Source organism: Miniopterus natalensis, chromosome 2 (genome assembly GCF_054644295.1).
Source record: "Miniopterus natalensis isolate mMinNat1 chromosome 2, mMinNat1.hap1, whole genome shotgun sequence".
NCBI lineage: Eukaryota > Metazoa > Chordata > Mammalia > Chiroptera > Miniopteridae > Miniopterus > Miniopterus natalensis.
In genome coordinates this window covers 10725258-10741004 of record NC_142082.1, presented here as the reverse complement: position 1 = coordinate 10741004, position 15747 = coordinate 10725258, and the positions used below count along the sequence as shown (strand labels likewise).

The window sequence follows — 15747 nt, the reverse complement described above, 5'->3', positions numbered from 1 at the left end:
AAAATGGGAAGGAAAGTTCTACTCATGCTCACTCGGTAAATATTTGTGGAGTTCAGCAGCCCAGCTCTTGAAAGTGAAAAATCCCAGTATCCACTCACGCCTTTCTCCAAATGATTTCAATCCCTGTATAAAGTATTTTAATCAGAACTTAAATGAAAGTAACATTTCTCTTCTTGGATGCTGTAAAAGCAAGAGGGCCGTGTGGTTTTCCCCATCACTGAATAAACATCGGACATTTGTTAGCAACAGCAACTGTACCAATTTCTCCTTACACCAGAGGCTTTCCAAAAAGAAATCATCCTTATGTGATCTGGGTTATATTCACAGCCTCCAATTAGCTATAAAAGGAGGAACCCGGACAATAACAGTCCCACAGAAACTTAGTAGCTACAGAATGGGGGCTGGTTACTTTGTGCACCATCCTGCCCATTCCCTCATCCCTGCTATTAAGTGACCTTTTACTACAAAGCTTACCTTCACTCAGCAAACAGTCACTAATCGCCAAGCGCGCGTCAGCTAATCTGCAAGGAGCACAGACAGTTCCTGTCTTCCAGGAGCCTTCAAAGAGCCTTCAGTGCACTTGAGAAGACAAGACAGTACAAGGAGATAATTACAAAAACTGCGCAAGTAAAACCGACCAGAGCCTAAGGGAGCTCCGCGGGCGGGTGTGCGGGGAATGCTTCAGCGCAGCTCCCGGGGAGGACGGAGCATAGGAACAGGCCGTGAGCGCGGCTCGGTTTCCAGGTGTTACGGACTAGTAAAATGTCCCCTGCTAAAATCTGGAGACACAACATGGGAAAGCCGGCTTTTAACTTTGCCACTAAGGACACGTCAGACAAAAATACCGGTTTACAACCACCAGCGATCAGAAAAGGCCGTTTTTACTACCACCAACACATTAGAAAAGGCCATTTCTTTAACACAAAAAAGAAGGGATTACACCATGCCGATTAAAGAACATTCTTTTCGCTTAGATTACACAAATTTAGCCTGGTGAACATTTTAGGACATGCTACGTTTTTCTCCACGTCCCGGTATCACGGCAGACGCGCCGTTTCCAAGCCCCTGGTTCGCAGATCCCCACGTGGAACCTCGGGGCTGAGTGAAAAGGGCAGCAGGGGCGAGGGTGGGGGGAGAAGGGCGGCTGCCAGATGGGAGTCAAACGGCAGTTTCCCAGCCCTCCGGGGAGATCCAAGAGGAAGACCAGAGAGAAAGACACACATGAAAGAAGCGCTGAGAGCGCCAATGGCCCACAAGGGGCCGGGGACAGACCGAGGAAGAGCCGCTGTGTCCTGATCCCTCCGCTGGGAGCCGCCACGGAGACCACAAACACCAGCACACACGTGGCCAGACGCGTCTGAAGGCCAGCCACGAGGGGCGGCCCGGCAGAGGCCAGGCTGTGGCAGGCAGCACGGGCGCCAGGGAGCCTCGCCCGCTGCCTCCTACAGAGGGCGCCGCGGAGCGCCCCAGGGCCCAGGTGCCATCCCGGCTGCGCGTGTACCGGACGCAGGAAAGCAGCCCTGAGAGGAGGCCACAGCCCTGAGAGGAAGTTTGAATTGACCGCATCTTGTTTGGTTTTGTTAATTCTCACCGGAGGATATTTTTCCACTCCTTTTCAGGGAGGGAGGGAGGGAGGGAGGGAGGGAGACATCGACTGGTTGCCTCCCGCACACGCCCTGACGGGGCGAGGGTCGAGCCTGCCTGCAACCCAGGTACATGCCCTTGACCAGAAACGAACCCGAGATCCTTCCGTCCACAGGCCAATGCTCTAACCCCTGAACCAAACCAGCCAGGGCTGAATTGACGAAATGTAAACCTTAAGTTAGGGAGCATGTTCAATCACTGGCGCCTAAACGCCCTGGGGGACTGGTTCATCTTCAGGAACACAGAAAACAGGCACAGTAACCCGGTCAGCCCAGAACACATCCCCACAGTTCTCTGGATTACGGAGGATCTCACCCACCTCACACCAGCTCATACTGTTCATACGTATTTCAGAGAGGAAAACAAAATAGAATTAAAAAAAAAAATACTCATTCCTAATAAAGTTGACAAGTATTGTAGAGTGAGGCTGACCTAACAGCTGAAAATCTATGTGAGGCTTTTGAACATCAGAAGGACTTTTAGGCAAAAAAGCTGTGTCCACAATGTTCAGGGCATCAGGGACTGACAAGCGGGGGCTGTCTCTCGCCGACACGTTGTCAATTCGTACTTGTCCAGCCACAGTCAGCGGAGTGTGAGGCCAGGACAGGGCGGCGGGCGGCTACCTCTTCCTCAGATACAGATAACAAAGGACACACACCGCACTTCAAAGTCCACAAAGTATTCTCACAGTCATCCCCGGAGTTGACAGCACCTAGGACGGACAGGTCCCATGCCTGGCACCTTCCTCCAAAGCCTCCTCTCCTTTTATAGATGTCAAACTTGACATTTTCACAACTTTAGCACCTTGCCCAAGAAACAGAGTTAATAAATAGCAACGGACATTAAACCCAGCTCAAATGTGTAATCTTGGTCTCCCTTCCGCCCTCCCTCCCACAGGAATAAAACCTACTAACTTTCAGCAGCTCTGGAAAGCTATGGACCACGGCTGCCAAGACACAGAGGGCATGTGCTATTCATGGGGAGCCCCCACGTTTACTCAACAACTGACTTACCTACCGTGGGCAAGGCAAAAATAATCTTGTCCACCTTTCCTCATCTGTGAAAACTGATATAACAATAACAATAACTCTCCTAAGGGTTGTTTTAAGAAATAAGAGGAATTTGGGGGAATTTTCTAACTCACACGCAAGTGTTACTTGCCACTGTTATAATGGCAATAAACTTTATTATTATCCTCAGTTTACTTATGACCAAAACTTAGCAACATGTTCATATGGTCAAGGGAACTTTCTGGGGTAATGGACATGTACTGAATGGATGATGGATGGATGGATGGATGGATGGATGGATGGATGGATGGATGGATGATGGATGGATGGATGGAGGATGGATGGATGGATGGCTGATGGATGGATGGCTGATGGATGGATGGAGGGTGGATGGATGGAGGATGGAGGATGGAGGATGGATGGATGGATGGATGGATGGATGGATGGATGGATGGATGATGGATGGATGGTGGATGGATGGAGGGTGGATGGATGGATGGGTGATGGATGGGTGATGGATGGATGATGGATGGATGGATGGATGGATGGATGGATGGATGGATGGATGGATAGATGGATGATGGATGGGTGATGGATGGATGGAGGATGGATGGAGGATGGATGGATGGATGGATGGATGGATGGATGGATGGATGGATGATGGATGGATGGATGATGGATGGATGGATGGATGATGGATGGATGGATGGATGATGGATGGAGGGTGGATGGATGGGTGATGGATGGGTGATGGATGGGTGATGGATGGATGGATGGATGGATGGATGGATGGATGGATGGATGATGGATGGGTGATGGATGGATGGGTGATGGATGGATGGGTGATGGATGGATGGAGGATGGATGGAGGATGGATGGATGGATGATGGATGGATGGATGGATGGATGGATGGATGGAGGATGGATGGATGGATGGATGATGGATGATGGATGGATGGATGGATGATGGATGGATGGATGGATGGATGGATGGATGGATGATGGATGGATGGAGGATAGATGGATGGATGGATGGAGGATGGATGGATGGATGGAGGATGGATGGATGGAGGATGGATGATTGATGGATGGATGGATGGATGGGTGGATGGATGGATGGATGGATGGATGGATGGATGGATGGATGGATGGATGGGTGATGGATGGATGATGGATGGATGAATGATGGATGGATGGATGGATGGATGGATGGATGGATATGGATGGATGGATGGATATGGATGGATGGATGGATGGATGGATGATGGATGGGTGATGGATGGATGGATGGATGATGGATGGATGGATGGATGGATGGATGGGGGATGGATGGATGGGGGATGGATGGGTGATGGATGGATAGATATGGATGGGTGGATGGGTGATAGATGGATGGATGATGGATGGGTGATGGATGGATGGGTGATGGATGGGTGATGGATGGATGGATGGATGGATGGATGGATGGATGGATGGATGGATGGATGGATGATGGATGGATGGATGGAGGATGGATGGAGGATGGATGGAGGATGGATGGAGGATGGATGGATGGACAGACAGACCTCGACTGTGTTGGTTACATAACATCTATATTTGTCAAAACTCATCATTGTACACTTAAGCCAGGTACGTTTCACGGTACTGAATTTTATCTCTAATTTCTTTCACAGATCACGTGGCCAGCAGACAGCAGTGTATACTCCCGAACCATCCACTGTTTCACACTGGAACCTCCACGGGTTTCCCTTGGCTCTTGTTCTGTAATCCACCTTCCAACTAATTCCTTCCTGCCCAATTTAAAACCTGGGATGTTGACTACAGCTGCTAACTACCATTTTTGTCTGACCTGGACATCGAACATGCCCTACTTATATAGAATTTCATGTTTTACTGTTACCTCCTGAATATATCCACCTAGACCCACCTCAAGGACTTGGTTTCTAGCCATGACCCTGTACGCCATGATAGCCACTGACGTAAATGATCACCTTATAAAGTGCGTCAGGACCACATACCAGGCGTCCACGACTCCAAACCAGCAGAACTATGACTCTAAAACACTCTCTAAGTCAGTATTCCTTCAGCACATTTCTGAGAACTAAACATAAAATGCTGTTCTGCGTACTCTTGATAGGGAGGTGAACAAAATTAAATTCTTGCTCTTGTGGATATTACATCATATTGTAGATAATTTTCAGAATTCCATCAAAAAGTAAGCTTTTTCATGAAGTTCAGTGAAAAATAAGAGAGCCAAAACAAAAAGACTAAGTTCCAGGATAGTACTGAATACAGAAGAAACTGTCCCCATCAACGTAAAGAAGCAAAACCAAACCCCCCACTTACACGCAGCACCTACCAAGGGCCACGGTCAAGGGTCGTACAGTTGGGCTAAAAATAAAAATTAAATATTCCTGTAAAGACTCTGCATTCTGTTTGTTTCTAAATTATATACAGCTTGTTAAACAAACTGCCCAAAAGGTAGCACAGGTTGTTCAGGGAGCAAGGGGGTAGCCTGGGTGTGCAGGGCAGCATTTAAAGCTAAAATAAAATCTTTTTCTGAAAGTGTTAAATGACCATGAACAGCTCCCTGTTTAGAACCTTTCAGGCAGTTGCCATATCTCTTCAAAGTTCACTTGGCTAAAAGGAAATAATTTTCCATTTGCGCTAGGCCAAGGCCAAATGAAAAATGCTCTGTGTGTTCAGTTACGCAAGTTGGCAGGCACCTCACACTGTATCTCCCAACCTTCACTAAACACCAGCTTCCTGTACCCTTTACTTGGAAATGATTACCTATGTTAGGCTTTCCACTGGCAAATAAAAGTTCCTTGGCAGAGGTCAAGGTGTGTTCACATCTCACTTGCAGGAGCAGCCCAAGGAAGAGCCAACCTAACACTGTACTTTCTTTAGAAGTCACTTCGGTAATGGAGAACTGTTGACCTTCAAACTAGAAACCATGGCGGGTACCCAGGGAGTAAACCGTGGTTTTATGGGACATTCTCTTCCTAGGATTCGCTGACACCAGGCCTTACCTCCTAGTTAAATTTCTACCTGGGATTAGCTTCTGTTACCCAAGAATTACCTGCCTCTTTGCAGCTTAAAATAAGGAAATAGGATTCAAAATTTCTCTAGAAAAAGTGTTTCAGGAAAGCCAATATTAGTCCCTACTCAGCATACATGACCTTGGATTGCTATCTGTAAAATGGGTACATTTTACAATGTATTATCGTGCAATCAAATGATTCAAAGGATCGTTCTGATAAAATTTTATTTGGTTCTTCTTGAAAAAAGTCTGAAAACTATAAAATCTCATAGAAATGTAATATATCATTGCGATAATCTGTAGCGGTCAACTTTCAATTTATGCTAGTAATTTAATGGCTTACTAGATTTAACATTCCATTTTATGTCCTGTGGTTAGAAAATGGAAAAATGACAGGTCATCATTCTAAGCTATGTCATCTGAAATGCTACATATCCAAACGACTGCACGCCTTTGATCCCATTTCAGCACCAGTGTGAAGAAAATTCTACCAACAGCAATTTATTACTTATAGAATTAAAAACAGTCAAGTAACAGCGTCACATTGGGAGCAGGGAATGGACCAGGAGGGAAGAAAGACCCGGGTCCTTGTCCTAGTTCCACAGCTTACTTGTCAGCATACAAAACATCTAACCAAATAGTTCCAGTCACCCTCCTCCCGTAAAAATCAGGGCTCTCGCAACCTGCCCTGCCCACCTCGCAGGGCTGACGTGATAACTGAATGAAAATGTCCTTAATGTGGTATTTACAAGGTACTTTCCACAAACACATGGATTTATTACTACATTTTGTTTAAAAAATGAAAATTCAGAACTGCCTTAGTCCTTAAATATATGAATGACAACATTTTACAGTCAAACCTCTTAAATATAAACGTTGGTGGACTAAACTACACGTTAAAGATTAGAACAGAGGATGGCAACGCTTTAAAAGCCACAAGTGCTTTATTGGTTCAAAGTGATGACTCAACTCTGAGTGCTTTTAGAATGTGCTGATAGCAAACCAGCAACATAATTTACAGACTTCAGCAAAGATGAAAGTATCTGCTTTGATTTAAAAAAAATGCAGCTCAAATATAACAAAATATCGGCAACTCACTAAACTCAAACCTTCAAGAAAACCAAGAGGTTTCAAAGCCACAATGAGGTAACATACTGAAAATCACATGGCCAGACACAGAAGGCCTCAGACAGGAACCCAGAGTGGCCTAACTCAGAAGTCTGTGCACACTCCGTCACATTTCTGTACCAAATGTTCTGGATACCACTAACATTTTTTCCAGTTCTATACCCAAGTATGTCTCCAAGGTTTCATAATGGTCATGGGGCTGAGCAAATCTAGCAAAATGCTGACATGCCTCTGTTTGGTTTATTACTCCAAATTAAAAACAAACAAACAAAAAACGGAGGAAGGAGAGGAAAAAAGCAATACCCTGCCCAGTAGGCTTTCATTTATACAAAATAAGTAGAGCCCGGACGGGCGTGGCTCAGTGGTTGAGCGTCGACCTAGGATCCAGGTGATCGGTGTTCAATTCCTGGTCAGGGCACATGCCCAGGTTGCAGGATCGATCCCCAGTCAAGGGCATGCAGGAGGCAGCCGATCAATAACTCTCTCATCATTGATGTTCTTCTCTCTCTCTCTCCATCTCCTTTCCTCTCTCTGAAATCAGTAAGGATATATTTAAAAAATAATAAGTAGAAAATAATTTTCATTTGACTATGTACCTATAAGGTCATAAATTTTAAATATTTAGTGTAACAAGATATAGCCAACATTGCATACCATAATACTCATATGTGCAGTATAAAATCACTTAAGGTTTTGTATAAAAAGAGAATGCAAGATTTCCTATCTCTTCCCCCTATTCATTGACTACACTCACTCTTCTTATCTCGGAATAAAAATGAATTAGTAGATACCCCTGCAGAGTTGTCATGAATATCTCTGTAAAGCAACATCAGGAATTTTTAAGCATTAAACAATAAGAGTCCCTACTTGAGATTATTAAAATCAAATTCAATAACCAGCAATTCTAGTGAACCATCAAAAAGTTTTCCAGAAATGCAAAACCGCTGTGAAACACTCATCTTATTAATACAGTAAGAGAAAGAACAATCCCAGACTGAAAAATTCATCTGAATTCTTCTTTAAAATGTAAATACATATTTCTCTAAATAAGAAACAGCCCAAGTCTCTATTCATGAGCAATTGTCAACTTGTGACTCTGCACACATGGGGAATGTCACAAATTCTCACACGTGGAATGGATTCTGTACAAGTATTTGCACATGGGCAGGGCAGGTACTTGATCACACACAGAATTATCGCTCAGAAGCAAGGGGAGCCTCGCACCTTCCAGCTCTAGGTTAGCCTAACGCGCAGGGCACCGGCTCCACCGGCTGAGCTGCTTCCCTCTCTGCTTGCCACGCGCATCACAGTGGGTAAGGGGCAAGGCACGAGGAGAGGAGGGCACAGAGGGCAAGGGCAGGGGACGCAAGGCAGGCACTCCTATCTCTGGCCTAAAAGGCCTCCCAGCTGTGACGAACTGAAGAATTTCAAACTCCATGCCACCAGAGCTCTGGGCCACTCATTCCAGGCGACATGCGACATCCATACAAGTCAGTCTAAAAGTGCAAATGTATCCAGCATCACAAGGTTCAGAGCCCGTTCTCAAGAGACACACAAGATGTAACAGAGAGAGACTGGGAAAGGTCACTAAAAAGACTATTCGGAGACAGGAGGTGAAACCACAGACTGCAAAGCTAAGTGTCCTGCCTCTCCACTCTCCTGGAGAGAAGGAAAAGAGAGAAGTGATCAAAGGTCACGGGCCTTTAAAGAACTAAAATCAGCAAAACGGCCTTAGGTTTACAAAAGCGTGGTCAAGTTGGCAGGCAGATTCCCCAGGGTGTGGCGCAAGGTAACGACTTGGTAGAATATTTCTAACCACCTCAACACTTACTAAAATTTCCAAAACTGCGCTTTCCACAATGGTTGAGGCTTTTCTGACAGATTCCCCCGAGAAACAGGGCCCAGTTTTTTCCATATCTCAGCCCTTCTACTTTGCAGAGAGTTCAGCCCATAGAAAGTGCTCAATGCCTGGTTTGGGGCTCATGGAAATCAAACTTAAGAGTCTAACAGCAAGGATTTTTCCTCATGCCTTTTATTTACCATTTAAGATGAAAATATAATCCTAACTATACCCTAGACATACTTGGTTCTACATAAAGGGTCGAGATTGAGGATCTAATAAAACAAGTGCATTTTTCTTAGTAGAAAATTTACCCTTTGTAACCCATTCCCGTTTCTCCCATCTTTCTCACTCTCTCACCAGCAACTAGGATTCCGCAACCCTCTCTGGTATTATAGTCTACTGGGTTAGCTTAGTAGAAATGTGCAAATATGGTTCAGTTCTTTAATTTGCCTAAAACTGAGAGGCCTACGGTGCACTGGTTGACTGTATAATAACATATGGACATTTTATAGTACAAAGTGATTTAACCAGTAGTTATTCTGTTAAGTACAACCCAATCAACCTGACACAGTGGTTGGGGCAGGGGGAGTCCACGTTTGAATGCCATCTCTTAGAGTGCTTACATCTATACTGGCTTCTATTTTTGTTCCAGAAGCTCACCAAGTGACCTAGGTTTTAAAAGGGCATATGGTTTCAACCTGATTTCATTGTTAACCACCATCGAAACAATCTGTAAGATAAACATAAGAGAGAACTTCTCATTTATCACTGAACACTACTAAACACACTGTATGTCCAGACTGCTTATCCGGAAAAAAGTGAAGAAATATTGACTTTTCCTTCAGAACCGGCCTGTAAGTAAATAATGCCAGAGTTAAATATTAACCAAGTTTCCAAAAGTATAGAAGCAAGCTAACCCGGCAGTCAAGGCTCAATGAACACTGTCATAAACATCATTTAGGCTATATATTTATTGACAAAAGAATGTAGTTTTCCCCCTCTCCTTCCTGCTCTTCTGATAAGTGTAACTCTCCCAGAGAGAATTCTTTTCCTCAATGGCAGTTTAGGTCACAAAATGTCCTAAAATGTTTCAGCTAATTGTAGAGGATCAGGGTAATTATGATTGATAGGCCCTCAAACCTTAACACTAATTTTCTTTTCTTTGCATTGAGCTTAAATATAAACTGACAAGGTAGAAATATTTTAAAGTCTTGAAAAGAACAACAAGGTAATTTGATGGCTTTAAGCCCCTCTTTCCACGGCACCTTCCCTAGAAGACTGACAGTTCCCAGTGTTTTCTTCCACTTTCCACTTGCTGTGGGCTCACAGTGGGAAACTGGCCAGGCCTGCCTTCTGCTCAGCACAACTCTTACTGAAACATGAAATCAGCACAATTTCAGACAAAACCACACTACCTGGAAGTCATTTCCTTGGGACCCCTTTGCCCTTTCCAGCTGGTTGGAGAAACTTATAACCTGCTCAAAGGGAATCTATTCAACCCTACTAAAAAGTACACGTTTCCTCAAGAGAAACTGGAAATGACTTTAAAACTCTCTTAGTTTTACAACTTCAAAGTGAAATAAAACCTACAGGTTAGAATGAAGGCAGGATGAGTGGTTTTTCTTACTTTTACTCTTGTAAGTAATGGGCACACAAGAACATTCATTAATTTAAGTGTGGGCCTATTAACAAGACTTAAAACCAGTTTACCTTTAAGCAAATACATTTTTATTTCTCTTCAATATGGGGCTTAAACCGAAGGCCAAGGAAAAGCTACTAGATTTAAAGAACAAAAGTAAAGTTTTGGAGTCAAAGATTTATATGCAAATATGTACTTGAGAAGTGCTCCAAGCTATTTACCTAAGTAAAACACCTCTGGATTGAACTTTGTTTACATTCTACATTGGCTGGGCATTTCTTCCTTGATTGCATAAAAGCCATCAGGGAAATCACAAATAGCAAATCAGGTTCCAGTCTCTGAGAGTGAAATTTTATTGTATCTGTCTTCGTCATAAGGATTATCCCCCAAATCCATCATCCCCAAAATGAAAAAGTCCTTTTCATCTTGAGCCAAGCAAGCAAGAAAAAGTCAAGCATTAATATCATGGATAACTGCCCACATAAAAGTAATAACTGCTGCTTTCAAAGAAGATTGAGGTCATTTTAAAAAATATCATCAGGGTAGTGTTATATAAAACTTGGTTTAGAAATACATCTTTAGAAGTAGTAGCTGACAGTCCAACTCAGTTCCTGGTCATACTGGACAGCCCTAAGCCACGGATAAAGAAGCCTGGTCAAAGCGGGCTTGCCAAGGCCATACTGTATCATCTAACCCCTCTTTCTTAAAAAAACAAAACAAAAACAATAACAACAACAACAAAAAACAATGAGGTCACTCATCTCCAGTCAGTCACTCCTCTGCAGACCACAAGCCACCACTGCCCAAGCAGCTAGCTGCCAGCTGCCTCAAGAGAGAGTCTGGGCCCATTTCTAAGTGTCCCCAGACACACTCGCCACGCACTGACCTCATCGTCCGGCTCTTATTTGGTCCCCTGGCTTGTTCTGAGGCTCTGAAAGATGGAGAGTGAAAGAAAGGGACCCGGGCTCCGATGGAGAACACTCACAAGTCCTCAGGGTATAGTTAAGCTTCCCTAGTGTGGAAAGATAACTCAAGTTTGGGAGATAAAAAAGACTTTCCCTTCTTCAAATAAGTAGTTTACTCTCTGAGCTGCGTTCGAAATCAGTCTGGGAAAATTTATAAACGACATATGTACCCGGCTGGACATCAGGAAAGACTCACATCAACAAGTCAAAACTACAATAATGGATATAAAAAGAATGCTGGCAAAATACTAATACCACAGGTGAACTACTGAAAATAAATGGGTTGTGAGCCTAGTTTACATAATCAAAGAACAACAGGTCTGACAGACTTTCCTTCCCTGGGATTTAAAACTTTCTGATCTTATTTGGAAGAATGCTGTTCCTAGTGGTATACCGTGCACAACTATTGCTCATCAACAAACACAATCTGTGTTGCAACAGTCTCTACTGCAGGACATGCGGGTTCTTATAATGGACTTGAAAAGAATCTAAACTAGAATTTGGGGGGTGGTCAGGGGGATGGAATTCTTTCAAAAGTCATCTTCTGCCACGGTCACACATAGCTCTTAAGCTATGATTCAGGGGTGTTAAAATTTTTTTGAGAAAGTCAACAAATTCGGCTACATTAAAGTATAGAACTTCTATAAGTCAAAACCACTACAAATATGTGCTGAGAGAGAGAGAGAGAGAGAGAGAGAGAGAAACATCGATGTGAGACTGAAATTGAAACCCTGATTGGAGGCCTCCTGCATGTTCCCTACCGGAAATCAAGCCTGCAATCCAGGCATGTGCCCTGACCTGGTTCTGGCAACCTTTCCATGCACAGGACAAAGCCCAACCAACTGAACCACATGGACCAGGGCGGATTATTTAACTCTTACACTTTTTCTGAATCTACCAATTTTTATACAGCAAACATGCATTACTTTTGAAATCATAACAAACGAGATCAACAGAACAAGACTAGTAAGTGATATGCTTTTAAAATGCTTAAGTCTAATAACTGCAGTTTCATTTCCAAGAAATACCCAAAGAATTCTAGCTATAATTTTATAATCCTATAAAACACTCCAAAACTGTAACTTTCAATTACTGGTATATAATTAAAAGGTGCAGGTCTTCTACAAGCACTATTTGCTCCACAAAAATTGCTAATCATCAGAGAGATGTAAATTAAAACCCAATGAGGTATCACTGCACACCTGTCAGAATGGCACCATCAACAAATCAACAAACTTGTTCTGGGGAGGGTGTGGAGAAAGGGAACCCTAGTGCACTGCTGGTGGGAATGCAGACTGGTGCAGCCACTATGGAAAACAGTATGGAGGTTCCTAAAAAAATTAGAAATGGAGCTGCCTTTTGACCTAGTGATCCCACTTCTAGGAATGTATCCTAAGAATCCTGAAACACTAATCAGAAAGGATATATGCACCCCGATGTTCATAGCAGCACAGTTTACAATAACTAAGATCTGGAAACAGCCCAAGTGCCCATCAGTAGCTGAGTGGATAAAAAAGCTGTGGGACATTTATACCATGGAATACTACGCAGCTGTAAAGAAGAAGGATCTCCTACCCTTTGGGACAGTATGGAGGGACCTGGAGAATTTTATGTAAGTGAAATAAGCCAGGCAGAGAAAGGCAAACATCACACTTGACCTAACTTATATGTGGAATCTAAAGAACAGAAGTGATTCAATGACATGGAAGCATGGATCAGACTGACGAATGTCAGAGGGATGGAGGAGGGCGAGAGAGTAACCCAAGAACTTATATGCATATATGCACAACCCAAGGACATGGACAATGGTGTGGTAAGGGACTGGGGATGGAGGGGGATGGAGGGGGATGGAGGGGGATGGAGGGGGATGGAGGGGGATGGAGTGGGATGGAGTGGGATGGGGTGGAATGGGTCATTGGGGAGAAAAAGGGACATCTGTAATATTTTAAACAAAAATAAACAAAACAAAACCAAAAAAAAATAGGTGAAAAAGTTGGTGTGAGTTAAATAACTAACTATATATTATTTTAAACTAAATTCCACTCCTCAGGTTTTGCTGCTGCTGCTGCTGTGGTTTTACGGATAAGTAAGCAGTTTCTAATCATTTCTTTGTATATCTTTCCTTAGGGAATGTTGTACATAGGGAAAAAATTATGAAGGCACGCTGTAAAGCACTATACAAATAGGGCATCATTGTTTCAATTTAAATTGTCCATCATTTCCTGTCCTAATTATCCTTGAAAAGGAAGTTTGTCTAGAGAACTGCAAATCTAACTATGCAATTCCTTTTAGTGTTAACCAAACACTGTAATCTGGGTGTAGCTACACTCCTTAAGGAAGTCCTAGGTTCCCAGGCAGCAGAAGCTCTCCCCCCCCCCCCCCGCACCCCACCTAGGAGCGGCGGCAGGAGGGAGACCGACCCCCAGCCCAGGCCTGAGGGTTTAGCGATGAGGACTGAATCCCCGTCACCTGGGAAAGCCTGAGGCCTCCACCCGGCCTCACCCCCCGCCCTTCCCCCACCCCCGTTTTGCCTAAGACTCTGGTTTTATTCAAACCAAACACAACTCTAGATTTCCTTCATTAGTGCCCTGACTACTTAAACAGTTAAGAGAGTGTGTGGAACCCTAGGCAAGCTAAATGAAGAATTAATCTCCCCACTTTTACTCCACAATAAATTAAGCCGAGTCAAAAATCAACAAATAACTTCATAGCAAAGAGAACGCCTAGAAAAGCAGACAGAAGGGTGCAAGGCCAGCAAGTACATGTATCCACTAATTATTACAGAGTATCCGGCCAGGTGACCTGAGGCGTGGAGTTTTCTAGAGCTGGAGAAGCAGCAGGGAGCCGCGGGAGGCAGGAGGGCACCGGCGGGAGGCCTGGGGAGCCACCCACCCCGACGACCGATGCTGGGAACCGGCCCAGGCACCGCCCGAGGCCCGGCTGGGGCCGCGGGGCCGGGGGGGGGGGGGGGGGGGGGGGGCCGGGGGGCCGGGTGTGCCGGGGGGCCGGGAGGCTTCCGGCGGAGGGACGCGCGGCGGGTGCGGCTGCGTGACCGAGCCCACGGTGAACCCCTCCGGTCACTTTCAAGGTGACAGCTGCAAGGTCCGCACCGGTCCCTCCCGCACGCGCTGCGCTGCGCCCACGTGAGACGCGCTGTCCGCAGCCTCCGCTCGGCCGGGCTGCCTCCCCGCTTCTTCCCCAACTTCGGCCCACGCGCCCCCGGCCCCACGGCTGGTCCCGCCGCCCCAGGACCGCGGCGCGCCCCGCGTCCCCTCTCCGTCCGGGTCCGCGACCCCCCCCCGGGCTGCGCGGCGGCACCGACCCAGCCCCGCACCTACCTCCGTGCCTCGGACCCAGCCCGAGCCGCCGCGGCGCAGCGCGGGGACCTGCATTCCCAGCGGCGCCCTGCGGGCCTCGGCGGAGGCGTCTGGGTGCCGGGGCGCGCGGGGCAGCGCCTGCACCTGGGGACGCCCGGCTGGCCCCACCCCCACCCGCGCGGCGGAGGCTGCGGCGGGAGGGATCCCGGAGTCCCGGCGCCCGGCTCCGCGCCCCGCCTCTCCAGGGCCGCCGGGGCGGGGCGAGGGCGGGGAGTTCGGGAAACTTGTAAATAGAAGAGCTCGGCCGCCGCTGCCCGGTCGCCCGCTGCCGCCCCCCCGACGGCCCGGCCTGCGCCCCGCGGCTGGAGACCGAGGCCGAGGCGGGGCGCGCTGCGCGGGGCAAACTTGGGGGACGCGCGGGCGGTACCTCGGCTCGGCTCCCGGCTCCGGGCTCCGGGCTCCCGCGCGCCGGGCGCCCAACCCCGAGGCCCGCGCGCTCTCGGGCTACATGCGGACGCGCGCGGGGCCCCGCTTCCGCCCGGGACCGCGCTGCACCTGTTGCACGTGCGACGCGGCGCCCGGAGCCGCCGCCCGCCCACCTGCCGAACCTCGGGCCCCCGGCCGCGCGGGGGGACGGCCCGCCCCCCACTGCTTCCCCCCCCACCCCCCCGGGCACCCGCGCTCCCGGCGCGCGCTCAGACTTGCGCCAGCGGCGGGGACCGGCCGCGCCGGGAGGGCGCGGGAAGGTTGCGCAAGATCAGGGCCCTGTTTGCAAGGAACCGGCGGGGCCTGTGCCTTCAGCGACTCCGGATCATAGTGTTATCTGCAGCATCCCCACTCCGCAGAGGGCCACTAGGAATACCTGACAGCGTCCCCGCTCCGCAGAGGGCCACTAGGAATACCTGACAGTGTCCCCGCTCCGCAGAGGGCCACTAGGAATACCTGACAGCGTCCCCGCTCCGCAGAGGGCCACTAGGAATACCTGACAGTGTCCCCACTCCGCAGAGGGTCACTAGGAATACCTGACAGCGTCCCCACTCCTCAGAGGGCCACTAGGAATACCTGACAGCGTCCCCACTCCGCAGAGGGCCACTAGGAATACCTGACAGCGTCCCCGCTCCTCAGAGGGCCACTAGGAATACCTGACAGTGTCCCCGC

General features: G+C 47.2%; 1 protein-coding gene across 4 annotated transcripts in view; it reads right to left on the bottom strand.

Moving 5' to 3' along the window:
* Nucleotides 1–14712, bottom strand: part of MTUS1 (microtubule associated scaffold protein 1) — a 118431-nt gene extending 103719 nt beyond the window's left edge. For 2 of the 4 annotated variants that reach the window (XM_016209018.2, XM_087814117.1), the window contains exon 1: nucleotides 475–896. The gene's annotated coding sequence lies outside the window, so the exon portion shown is untranslated. Of the gene's footprint in view, nucleotides 1–474; nucleotides 897–11193; nucleotides 11954–14610 lie in introns of those variants that run through there. The other 2 variants (XM_087814118.1, XM_087814124.1) reach the window with 2 other exon arrangements.
* Nucleotides 14713–15747: the final 1035 nt, after the last annotated feature.